Raw genomic sequence first — 13,671 nt, 5'->3', positions numbered from 1 at the left:
TAGGCGTGAAGGTGGGCGTCCACTTGATGATAATAGGTAAGTGTCATAGGTGGGTGGATGCCTAGAGGGGGTTGCGTGAACAGCTGGAACTTTACTGGAACTTTGCCTTATTTGTGCTCAACTCGAGCATGACGTGTAACTGACGTGTAAAAGGGTTGCTATGCAACCGGGGAGTCTGTAGTCTAGAAGTGAGACCTTCAGTGTCAGGGTGACCAGCACATCTCGTATTATCTGATATCTAAAGTTTGGAGCAGGGACTGATTCGCGACATAGGTTGCCCATCACCAAGGGCCAATGTGGCATTTATTTCTTCGTTTACTGCTGAAGTCTTGCACGGGGGCTATGGGCTTTTCACTGACGTGAGCTTTGTAATCACACAAAAAGAGACAGAAAGGCTAGGCTTCTCCTTTGCAGATGTCATGTTTATCCCTCCTTCTCCAGGCAGGAATGTGGTTTCGGTAGGAGTAAGCAGATAACCGTGCTCAATACTGTCTCGGACAGGGCCCCTTTGGCTGAGGCCCAAGTGTGCAAGGCCAAGGATACGCAGCTACAGCTTTCAGACCGTTCTGAGGCCTGAAGCCTCTTTTCGGCTCTGGCTGGGCCACAATAATGGAAATGCAGGAAAACATGATGCAAACGTGTAGGCCTCAGAGCAGATTTGTCGTTTCTCTCATGGGAGACTGGATTATGGCAGGCTACGTTATAGCATGAGCATCATGATAGACTGGCCATGGAGGGGAAATACGTAGGTGACATGTATGTGCACATGAGTGTGGGGGAACACACGGGGACACATAGGCCTCATGATATTTTTATTTTCCTCATTCCCTCCTTGTCCCCTAGTGGACCCTTACGTCATATCTATTCTCATTAGACAGTCAATCTGTTCTTGCAGCATTATTTTTCCATTTTCAATGCTTTGTAAATGGGGATGTGGGACACATGCAGTAGCACACAGGCCGCAAATGGCCGGGCCACACTGCAGACATAGGCAACAACTGAATATCATCAGTAGTATTAGTCCACAGACCGTCAACACTTTCCATCCCCATGCTGATATTATTTCCCAGAGCCAACTGGACCAAGTCCACGTGCCTGGGTCTTGGTGTATGCTTTGGGCAATCTTGTGGAGTCTTGTTATTGCTTTGTATACAGACGGTGCGTTATTAGGTATGAAAACGCAGCAGCTGGAACCGATGACCCTACAGGCCCCGCCCCTATCCGCTAGGATGACGTCAAGAACAAGACGATTCTGAAGAACGACCATTCTCATAGCAGACTGTTCCTGGGTCAAGTTCCCCAGGGCTGATGCAGTCTCATTAGCAACTGTTTCTAGAATCCTTGTTAGTCTGCGGATAAGTTTACTATTCTGGACGGTACCTACGAAGAAAAAGAATCCTTTGTTGAAATCTGTATATTGCTCCCAAGCTGTTTCAGTCTGGTCAATGCCAGAGGCATCGAGCCCTCGTCTGTGCCTGATAAGTGCTAGTTGAAGATTTTGATGATAGTTCGATGGGGCCAAGAAAACGGGTGGTAGGAGAAATGATATATAGCACGTCCCACCCCAGTCTAAGGGCAGTTGTACATAGGCTGTCTGGCCACAAATAAAGTAGGTGTGTCGTGATGCCCTGAAGTAAGACTTTCCTTTGTCTTTGAACACTAGTATAGTGTTACACTCGCTGTGCCCCAACTGTACAGAGCCTTCTTTTCTGACACACAAGTTCCCTTTTAATGGCAGGACTGTGATTGAGGATGGACCTAAATTGTGTATGGGCTTGACATTCAACACTATAAAGTCAAGGGTCGCATTTCCTTGCAGATACTCTTCATTTTCTAGATCGGTACCTTTCCTTTGGGGAAGACCTTCTTCATCTGGGAAACATGCTTTATTCATGACTTTGTTCAAGTTACCCCATACCCAGTCACCCCTACATTCCTTATCTTGACATTCTTTGGCATCACCGTTGATGGATGTCATTAAGGCAAACCATGCTCCGCAAGAACCATTATGGGAGAATGGAAAAGGGAAAAGAGGCAACACTCCCTTCACCTTCTGATACGGGGGAAGTCGGCCACAGACCCAGCAGTTTGTAGCATTGCTAGTCTGATGCGAATGGTGCAGCATCTGGATAAAAGTATTGTTGCGTAAGGCAAGTCGATACGATAGCTCATGGGATGGCAGATCACTGAATGTGTGCTTTATGGTATCATTGGTAGAGTGTAAGAGTGAGGCAATAGGAGGAAAAATAGCATGTAGTATTAAGCTGATACATATTATCGTGATGCACAGAAGAAATAACAATATCAGAGTCACTATACATCTACCACGTAATATTTTACAGTATTTGGTTTTCATCTTGCTCTTTTTCTCATCTCCGGTATCCAAGATCTTATGCAAGCCAGAATACATGTTCAACCGCTTCACCACCTAGTGGACTTAATTGATCAAACGGGTTCTGACTTGTTAGATCTAAGTTTGGTTTTGTAAGTCTGCTGGGGAGTCTCCTCTAATAAAGGGGGCTCAAAGTCTGAAGTCTTTATGTCTCTTTTAAACGAATCGTTATTCCCAAAGTAGCGTTTGCAATGATGTAGATGAACCCATCCTTTTCGTCCTTCGACTTTAACAGCGGTCCTCGTAGTTAATAATATTAGTTTAGGCGTCTTCCACCTTGGCTCAAGAGGGCTCATTCTGTCAAAGTTCCTTATGAGAACAAAGTCCCCAGGAGCGAGGGAATGTTCCTTGACCTGGGTGTTGTCAGGGAAGGCGGCAGCAACCTGCGAACGACAAGAGAGTAGTGCAGACATCAAGGAAGCCAGGTAATCTGTCAGCATGTTACTATCAACATCAGTGATCTTTTTAGGCATTGGAGTGCCCCACATATTCGGTGGTCTACCAAAGACCACTTCATAGGGAGATAAGCCTGTTCTAGAATGGGCTACCATTCGCATGTAAAAGAGGGCAACCGGCAGGGCTACCATCCAATCCACACCTTTGTCTGCGCAAATCTTTGCTAGTTTTATTTTTAAGGTCTGATTATGTCTTTCTACAAGGCCTGCTGCCTCAGGATGTTGTACACAATGGAACTTCCAGGTATACCCTAACAGAAGGGACACTTGTTTCATGAGTTCAGAAGAGAAAGGCTGACCGTTGTCGGAATATACGACACGCGGTAATCCATAACGTGGGAAAAACTCTCGCACCAGTTGTCTGGCGGTAGTCACAGCAGTATAATCAGGGACTGGATAGGCCTCTGTCCATCTTGATAGGGAACATACTACTACTAGGACATATTTGTAACCTCTACATCTGTCCATTTGGATATAATCCATTTGAAGGACTTCGAAAGGATGGTCAGGTGGATGGAAACCACCTTGTTCCATCGGAATGCCTTTACCTGGATTGAATTGGCAACAGATCATACATATTCTGACTTTTTGTTTCGCTGCTGCACGCAGGTGCTTGTTGAACCATATGTTCTGTAAGCTGTCTAGCATTGCTCTCTCTCCTAAGTGTGCAGGGCTATGTGCGGTATTTATAATCACTTGTACCATTGAATCAGGAAGAAACCATGTTTCTTTGCCCTTAGTCATCCAACCCTGATCAGTCAGTACCCCTCCCTGTTCCGACCATTTCTTTAATTCGTCTAGAGTAGCATGTGTCTGTATGTCTTGTACATCCTTGGAAGGATCCCTAACTGTCATGGCTTTGGACCTTAATGGTACCTGTGAATTCGTCATGTCTAGTGGGGTCTGAGCTGTCTGTTTAGCTGTTCGGTCTGCCAGATCATTGCCTTGAGAAATGGTATCTGTGGCTTTAGTATGTGCTTTGCATTTCAGGATAGCTATGGCTGTTGGTAAATGTATCGCTTCCTGAAGGGCATGAATAAGGGGGCCATGCTGTATCTTGGCCCCGTGAGAAGTCAAGAACCCTCTTTCCCTCCATAGGACGCCGAAGTCATGAACTACCCCATATGCGTATTGTGAATCAGTGTAAATATTTACTCTCAGGTGCTTAGCTCTTATGCACGCTTGAGTCAGAGCGATGAGCTCTGCTGCTTGTGCTGACAGTATGTCTATTCTTTTAGTCTCTATGATTTCAGTAGCAGTGGTCACTGCATATGCTGCCACTAATTCTCCCGCCCCCGTCCTCATGCATGAGCCGTCAACATAGAGTGTTAGGTCAGGGTCTGGGAGTGCAACATCTGTCAAGTCTTGTCTTGGTTTCGTCACGGTATGTATTACTTCAACACAGTCATGTGGGGAAACGTTTTCTGTACTGGAGGGCAAAAGAGTAGCAGGATTCAATATGTTGCATCGTTTGATCTCTATGTGTGGTTGAAATAGCGTCAGCTCATAACCTGTCAGTCTCGCTACAGTCAGGTGCTGTGTTTGTGTTCGGTTCAAGAGAACCTCTACTGCGTGTGGTACTTGTACTGTCAGGGGGTGGCCCAGCACTATCGAGTCACTTTGTCTTATGGCTAGGGCTGTTGCTGCAACAGATTTTAGGCACGCAGGCAAAGCCTGTGCTACTGGGTCCAATGTACTAGAAAAATAAGCGCAGGGCTTGTGTTTTCCTGCATGATCTTGTGTGAGGACAGATAGTGCTGTTCCATCTCGCTCTGTCACAAAAAGCATAAAAGATTTGTTGTAATCAGCGATTGCTAAAACTGGTGCTTGACATAAAGCTCTTTTTAATTCTTCAAATGCCACAGTGTGTTCTTGTGTCCAAGGGAGGACTTTAGTAGAAGCTACCTCCTGTGTCGTCAATTGTATTAGGGGCTTGGCTATGTGAGCATACTGGGGAATCCACTGCCTGCAATATGAAGTGAGGCCAATGAATGCACGTACCTCCTTTTGTGTCTTGGGCTGTGAAAGACCAGAAATCAATTGAATACGTTCTGGTGTTAGTCGCCTACCCTCCTTGGATAGCAAGTGCCCAAGGTACGCCACTTGCTGTTCACAGAATTGTAACTTCGAAGGGGACACTTTGTGCCCCTTGTCAGCCAGGAAATGTAAAACAGTGAGTGATGCACTTTCGCAGTCAGTTTCCGATCGTGCGGTAATGAGAATGTCATCTACATACTGTATCAGTGCTGTAGTGGTAGGCATATGAATACTGTCTAGTTGTCTTTTGAGCACCTGACTGTAGATGCTAGGGCTTTCCGTGAAACCCTGTGGTGCTCTTGTGAATCTGAAGCTACGGCCTTTTAAACTGAAACCGAAAAGATATTGGCTGTCCGGATGTATTGGGATACTGAAAAAGGCGTTCTTCAGATCGATAACTGTGAAGAACGTAGCCTTCGCATCAATGGCAGTCAATAATGAAGAAATGTCCGGGACCACAGGGTACTGTGGCACCACACATTTGTTTAATTCTCGCAGGTCCACAACTAATCTATAGACAGGTGATGCATTGGGATCAGTTCTCTTAAGAATAGGAAGAACAGGGGAATTGCATATGTTTGACTCTGTCTCTATCACCACCCCTTGTGCAATGAGTTCATCGATAATTTTCAGCAACCCTACTTCAGCTTCAGGTGGAATTTTATATTGTCGAATCCGCGGCAGCACCACTCCTTCCTTGAGGGTGACCTGGTATGGTGTAATGTTCATGAAACCTACGTCAGTCGGGCCTTGTGCCCATAGGTGCTGCGGTACATTTTGAAGCCTGATGTCAACATCTTTCATAACAAAATGTCCCTTGAAATCACGTAAATACAGTCGCACTCCTTCTGGCGAGCAACAGATAACTGCTCCCAGTTCCTTTAATGTTTTTATGCCAAGTAAGTTTTCTGGACATGATTTAGTAAGCAGTAAGTCTGTTGTATGTATTAGTGGACCGACTCCTAAAGAGACTGGTTCTGAAACCTCATTGATAATAGGCCTTCCTGAAAAGCCCAGGGATATACTCTTTGAGCCCGAGAGGGGTGCCCCTGGAACCTCAGAATGACTGATGGTAGTTCTACTTGCCCCGGTGTCAATCAAAAACTTTTTATTCTGTCCTACTAAACGTGCATGCACATAGGGACCCGCTTGGTCCACAGGAACTGGAATAAGGGGCAAGTCGAATTCCCTCTCTGGGCTTTTTCACGAATATGCTTGGTATTCTGGATAGTTAGTCTGAGCGTGCTCATACATTTGTGCTGTGGCGTGGGCTGGTGCAGGTGCATGGACAGGCGGCGGCGGTGGTGGAAAGGTGTCTGATGTCTGATGTGTGTTATTTTCTTTGGGAGGGTAAGATCGTGGCTTAGTTTTACCTATCGCTATATTGTGTTTCAGGACCGCACATTCATTTACGAAGTGACCTGGCTTCTTGCAATAATTACAGGTCCCAGTATTTTGTTTCGTGCTATTCTTGTTCGTGTTTGTGTTTGCCGGTGTTGATTGGGCCACCAGCATCTTCATCTTTGTGTCTCTCATGCGTCTCTTATCCTGTTCGTGTTCCTCTCTAATTCTGTTCTGGTGGTATTGTAACATCTGTAACATTTGTGAAGGGCTGTTTGCTTGCCAAGTACTCTCAACCTTTAGTACCCTATACTTCACTTCTGGTAGGGAATTTTCTACTAGTTTGCTCACGAAAAGATGGGGATATGAATCACTACCGGGCTTAAGACCACTATTGATGGTAAAACATTTCTCGAACCTAGAGTAAAAATCGCTAGTGTCTTCGTCTGGTTTCTGTTTAAAGGCCGAAATAGCATCCCAGTCTTCCTTCTTGGTGATTAGTAATCTGGGCAAAACTTGTACAAGGAGTTCAGGTAGGTCTTTAGCTCGAGGACCCAGACCAACCCCCGGGCCCCTTCCTGCCTCCTCTCTTTCCAGTATATCCCAACTGAGTCTTTTGTCTCCTACCTCCCAGTCCTGTCCTTTCAATTTCTAGTAAATACCAGCGGGCAATAGTACTTTTAATAACTTTAGAATGTCAGCATATGTATATTCTCCTAGGCGAAGAATGTCCTTTAGTTCTCGGTGAAAACCCCCCGGGTCTTTATCATGGGATGGTAACATTTTCTTCATTTCCAGTATCTCTAATTTTGACAAGGGGGTGTAGACATACACCCGTTGCAGTTCATTGTTTACATCCTTTACAGGATGAACCTCTCGTAGGGGGTTCAGCTTGTCGTACGACTGTTCCTTAACCTGAGGTGGAGCGGGAAGCAGGGATCTAGTCACGTATACTATATACTTGTGTCGCTGATCCAGAATGACATTAATCAGTTCAGTACCCATGTTCATCAACCTGTCTAGTATTATGTCGTCCAGCAATTTATACAACAGACCAGGACCAGAATATTGACTCTCATATAGCGTGATCAAATGTTGGACCATGTAAACACCAGCTATGCGCTGTTCGTTTGGTGGGAGGCTCAGGAACGTTTGGGCTACGATATCATTATTATATGTATCATATTGGGATATCCACAGGGTAGCTGATCGTGCTAATTCATTTTCGGTCGGGGTGAGGGGCTGATCGTTACCCAGCCATTTATTCACTGCTTTTTCGGTGATCTGGAACAAACTTTCAAGGGAATACCTTTCTTTTATGGCAGTTCCCTGTTTACGGTGATTGAGGCCCTTGGGCCTTTCGAATCGCCGGGCACGGCCCACATAATGTATTCTGTCTGTGTCCCCTGCTTCGTCATCAGAAGATAACTCAGCTGTTTCGTGCGGGCTTCCTTCATGTGATGCTATTATTGCCTTCCGGATTTTGGTCTACATGTTGTCTGTTTGGCCTGATTTATCATGCTGACCGGCATCTATGCGATCACTCCAACCAGTATAACAACGGTCTACATCACCATCACCTTCGTCTTTTTCTCTGATCAGACAATTAATTAGGAAGCGAAGGATATAGTTCTTAATAATTACCTTTCTATTTTGTACGGCTTCTGCTATACATTCAGGACCTTCCCCTGTTCTTATGAACGTGTACATTTTCTTTAGATGTCTATCCATATCTGGTAATTTTTCCAAATCTGCGACTGCTCGTCTAAGCCGTAATGAAAACACGAGCATTCTGCCCTTTCCTGGATCTGGGTCATATATACATTCGGAGATTGCTACTTTTACTGTCGGTCCCCCTCCTGATGTTGCCCCGGATCCTCCCTCCCCGCCGTCCTCGAGCTCCTGGAGCTGTTCTTGTGTTGGGGGTGCAGGGAAAATTCCGTCCACGTATGATGGTGGGGGTTCCTCTAGGTAGTTGTTAATGAACGTGTCGGATGCTGTTTGTTTTATTTTTCGGGGTACTGGCGGTGGCACTCTAACTAATTTTTCTACTGGGGCCACTTTTGCTAGTTCCTCTGAAAAGACGGGATAAATACCAGCAACGGCAGTATTTCTTTCTCTTTCAGCCTGCTCTCTTTTTACCCGCTCCCCTACTTCCTGTAATTTTTCTTCCTTTGCTTTTTCCGACTCCTGTCTACTTCTCTCTGCTTTGTGGAACTCTTTCTCTGTTCTTCTATGAGATTCCTTGCGCCATAACTCAATGGCATCCTTCTGAGCAGGTCTAGATTTTCTCTTCCGTATCTCTTCCTCTACCTTCATGATGCATTCCGCATCCCACGTTCCCGAAATGGGCCATTTATACTTTGTCTCTAAATCCTTCGTGTAATCCACCCAGAGTTCTAAAAACAACACAGCATCTAAACCATGCTTACAGTACATGAAATGTCCAGGTGTGTCTCTAGGCGGAATGTTAACTGGTTCCTCTAGTACACCTTTCCTGGTACCTATCTTACGCAGTTTCGAAAATAATGGCATGTTGGAATGTAACCGAAAACAAAAATCACAATGAACAAAAAAAAAAAAAAAATCACAATGCAGCAAACTTACACACAAACCTGACACATTTAAACCTAACTGAACCTAATTTAAGACGATAACATTCATACAGCTATATCGGTGCACCTGAAAACTTGGCCTCTAAAATCTGGAAACATTAATTCTTGAACGCATGCTCTTGAAAATACCGGTCTCACAAGTGAGACACGTCTTTACCGTGTTCATTAAATGAACCCGTCATGATTGCAACCCCCATGAGAAACTCACCGGGAAGCAGAACTTGTACTTGAACTTGAAGGCCTTGGAAACTTGACGCTGCACAGGGAATGGCGTATCTTAGGTGGATCTCTTGAAACCTCGGACACAGCTCTCTCGCAGGTGGGCTCTGGGTCGGGACGATCCGCAATCCTCACCGCCTCGTATGGATGCCTGGTCGCAGTCCGTCTCCTTCGTTGGCCTGAGGGAGTTGGCGGGAAAACCCGCGCCGTGTACACTCGAAGTCCGTCACGGCTGTGGAAGGGGGCAAAACTGGACCTTCATCTCCGGCGCATGGGGAAGGAGATGCGTCCCTATTCGGGCGCCATTATGTCGTAAATAAATTATTACGAGTTTCAGAATTTCTGGAAATCAATACAATTATACATGAAGCAAAAGGCTGAGTCCGTGGTATCAGGTTCAAAAGGGCTTTATTCAAATAACTCGAGTTATAGGGAGAATAGTTCCATCACCACAAGGGATCAGGACCAGGGTTCTCAAAAAGGTATTCTCAAACTTTATTCACAGAGTACAGTATATATATATTTGTAATAATATACGTAAGCAAGAGCGCTTCAGGCGGAGCAAGAGAGAATGAGATAAGAGCATGTGGGCGTGTAAGTAGGCGTGAAGGTGGGCGTCCACTTGATGATAATAGGTAAGTGTCATAGGTGGGTGGATGCCTAGAGGGGGTTGCGTGATCAGCTGGAACTTTACTGGAACTTTGCCTTACTTGTGCTCAACTCGAGCATGACGTGTAACTGACGTGTATAAGGGTTGCTATGCAACCGGGGAGTCTGTAGTCTAGAAGTGAGACCTTCAGTGTCAGGGTGACCAGCACATCTCGTATTATCTGATATCTAAAGTTTGGAGCAGGGACTGATTCGCGACATAGGTTGCCCATCACCAAGGGCCAATGTGGCATTTATTTCTTCGTTTACTGCTGAAGTCTTGCACGGGGGCTATGGGCTTTTCACTGGCGTGAGCTTTGTAATCACACAAAAAGAGACAGAAAGGCTAGGCTGCTCCTTTGCAGATGTCATGTTTATCCCTCCTTCTCCAGGCAGGAATGTGGTTTCGGTAGGAGTAAGCAGATAACCATGCTCAATACTGTCTCGGACAGGGCCCCTTTGGCTGAGGCCCAAGTGTGCAAGGCCAAGGATACGCAGCTACAGCTTTCAGAGCGTTCTGAGGCCTGAAGCCTCTTTTCGGCTCTGGCTGGGCCACAATAATGGAAATGCAGGAAAACATGATGCAAACGTGTAGGCCTCAGAGCAGATTTGTCGTTTCTCTCATGGGAGACTGGATTATGGCAGGCTACGTTATAGCATGAGCATCATGATAGACAGGCCATGGAGAGGAAATACGTAGGTGACATGTATGTGCACATGAGTGTGGGGGAACACACGGGGACACATAGGCCTCATGATATTTTTATTTTCCTCATCTTCCAGGGTACTTTGTCGTGGGCATGTCTACTCAGTTTCAGCACCATCAACTACAACCTCAGTGCACACTCTGAAATAGTAATTCAATTACCGTTGTTGTTTCATGTCTAGGGAAACTCACGACAATGAAGATGCAACTTCACATAATGAGGACATTTGTTCTGTTGCTCAGTGACACCTTCTGGTTGCTTTTCATTTACAAGAGGCCATTGAAAAAGAACTAGAAACTTTATTAAAGCATGACATCACAGAGTATCCACTGGTCTGACGCCATGGGTTTCACTCATAGTGGTAGTGTCAAAAAAAGACAGTGGAGGTGCAGTGCACATTTGTGTTGATATGTGCCAGGCCAACAAAGCAATTGAGAGAGAAAGACATCCAGATACTCACATAGCGGACATGATTACACAGCTGAATGGTGCCAAAGTCTTCTTCCATCTTGATTTGAACAAAGGATATCATTAACTCGAGCTGAAAGAAAACTGTTGGTATATGACTACTTTTCCAAATCATGCTGGTTTGTTCAGATACAAAAGACTCAGCTTTGGTGTGTTGTTGGCTGCAGAAATGTTCAGGATGGCATTCCCCAAGTAATTCAACCTGTTGCCCGTGCTTTTAACTACAGTGATAATATACTAGTGTTTGGGGCCTACACAAGTATGCCATCTTCTCGCTGATGCAAGTCTCATTTTAAATGCAGAAAAATGTGAGTTTCACAAAACCAAACACAAATTATTTGGGCATATTTTTTCTGAAGGGGGAATGACTCATTACCATGAAAAAAAAGTGCAAGCACTGTTATCCACTTGTACCCTGCAAGATGTAACCATGCAGCGATCTTTCTTAGACATGGCCAGCTATTGCTTCTGATATATTTATGACTTTGCCATGGAGAGTTATCCAATAAGAGATTTGACAAAGAAGAATGTTCCCTTCCAGTGGTCCTCTAAATGTGACAAAAGTTTCAAGAAAATCAAACACACAATTAAAAATGCAACTGAAGTGGCTTATTTTGATCCAAAGTTACATACTGAGATCATAGTAGACGCAAATCCGGTGGGGTTAAGCGTGATCCTTGCTCAAAACAATGGACATTTAAATGCTCAGAGGCACATTGTGGTCTATGCTAGCAGAAGTCTATATCAGACTGAACATGCCTATCCTCACCCGGAAAAAAGATAGTCTGGCTGTAGTGTAGGCTTGTGAACATTTTCATGTGTTTCAGTATGGAAAGCATTTCACCCTTGTCACTGACCATCAGGCATTGCTTACCATTTTGGCGAATTTGAAAGCTAAAATGCTCCCTCGTATCGAAAGGTGGGGGTTGCAACTGCAAAAGTATGCTTACACTATTGTGCATAAGCCAGGGAAGGATCAAAACACCCCAGATTACTTCTCACGAGTGCCATTACAGCATCACAGTGCTATGTCTAAAGTGGCTGACGAGTATATCAATTTTATAGTAAAGTCCGGCACCCATTCAGCTCTAGCCATTGAAAAGATCATTGCTGCTACCAACACAGACAGAGACATGCCCACACTTAAGGATATCATTTCAATGCAATCATGGAGAAAAAATACTTGACCTCTCACAGATGACGTTGAATATCAAAAATTCGAAAATGTGCAGTAATACCTTTTTGCCACTCAAGAATGTATTGTACTAAGAGGTTCAAGAATTGTCATACTTGAGAGCTTGAGGCAACAAGTCATTGAATTGGCACACGTAAAACAGTGTGGCGTTGTAGCCAGCAAGAAAGCCCTCAGAGACTGAGTGTGGTTTCCTTGCCTTGATGAACGAGTCCAGAAGGATCTGAAAGCATGTCACTTGTGTTACTGCTTAGTTCCCAAGACTGCACAGCATCCGCTAAATATGTCTGACCTTCTTAAACAAGCATGGCAGAAAAATGCAGTTGATTTCTTTGGACCCTTAAACAACGGGCATCATTGCATAGTAGTTATTGATGAGTACGCATGTTTTCCCTTAGTGGACGATTTATCAACAACCACCCATGACAAAGTCATAGAGAGGCAGGATGATATTTTCACCGCGTGTGGTGTTCCCTTCATTCTTAAATCTGACAACGGTCCACCCTTCAACAGCAGAGAGCTTAAGGACTTTCTTAGTTGCTTGAACGTCAAGCATTAGAGAAGCACACCTCTCTAGCCACAGGCAAATGGTGTTGTTGAACGATTTATAACTGAGCCCCTGTCCAAATATGTGGACATTTTCCTTCAACCTCTGGCCTCTAACCTCCGAGGATATATAAAAGATACGGGACACCTCATTAGTGAAATTGAGGGTACTCAGTTTAACATCTATACAGACCTCTTGGTGTCCATGGACATCGAAGCCCTTTACACCTACATCCCACAACTAGGGGCTTTGGAAGCAGTTAAACATACCCTCGATAATAGCAACAACCCTGTTGATCGGCTATTCCTGCTGGAATGTTTAGCCATTGTACTAAAAGAAAATTACTTTGAATTTAACGGACAAGTCTTTAAACAGATACAAGGAGTCAGTATGGGTGCAGCTTGTGCACCAAATGTAGCCAACATTTACATGGGAGAATTTGAGAACAAGTTCATTTTTAATGAGATAGCTCCATTCAGTGAAAACATCAAAAGCTGGCATCGATTTATTGATGACATCTTTTTTATCTGGAGAGGCATGGAAGAACAACTTCATGAATTCATCTTGTGGATTAATCTTTGTGATGTCCACCTCAAATTTAGTCCCAATATAAGTAAGTCCAAAATTGAATTTCTAGATATCTGGATACAAATTGTTGACGAAAAAATTGAGGTCAGTCTTTACACCAAGCCCACAGCCAAAAATACCCTACTCCAATACTCAAGTTTACATCCTCGTAGCCAAAAGGACAACATCCCTTTCAGCCAATTTTTACGTCTACGTAGGAATTGTACCACTATATTAAACTACGACATACATGCTAAAGAACTCAAACAAAAATTTGCCAATAGAGGTTATCCCCCTAAATTGATCAAGGATGCCTATAAAAGAGCAAAGTACTATGACAGAACAGTATTGTTGCAGACTAAAGAAATTAGAACTGAGGATAAATTGGTTTGTGTTACCACCCATTCTAATATTGACCACAAGATTAGACAAATCATTAATAATGATTGGCATATCTTGAATTCGGATCACTCTAAAAAGACT

Source organism: Triturus cristatus, chromosome 1_2 (assembly GCF_964204655.1).
Source record: "Triturus cristatus chromosome 1_2, aTriCri1.1, whole genome shotgun sequence".
NCBI lineage: Eukaryota > Metazoa > Chordata > Amphibia > Caudata > Salamandridae > Triturus > Triturus cristatus.
The sequence above is the reverse complement of the archived record's forward strand: the minus strand, read 5'-3'. Positions refer to the sequence as shown.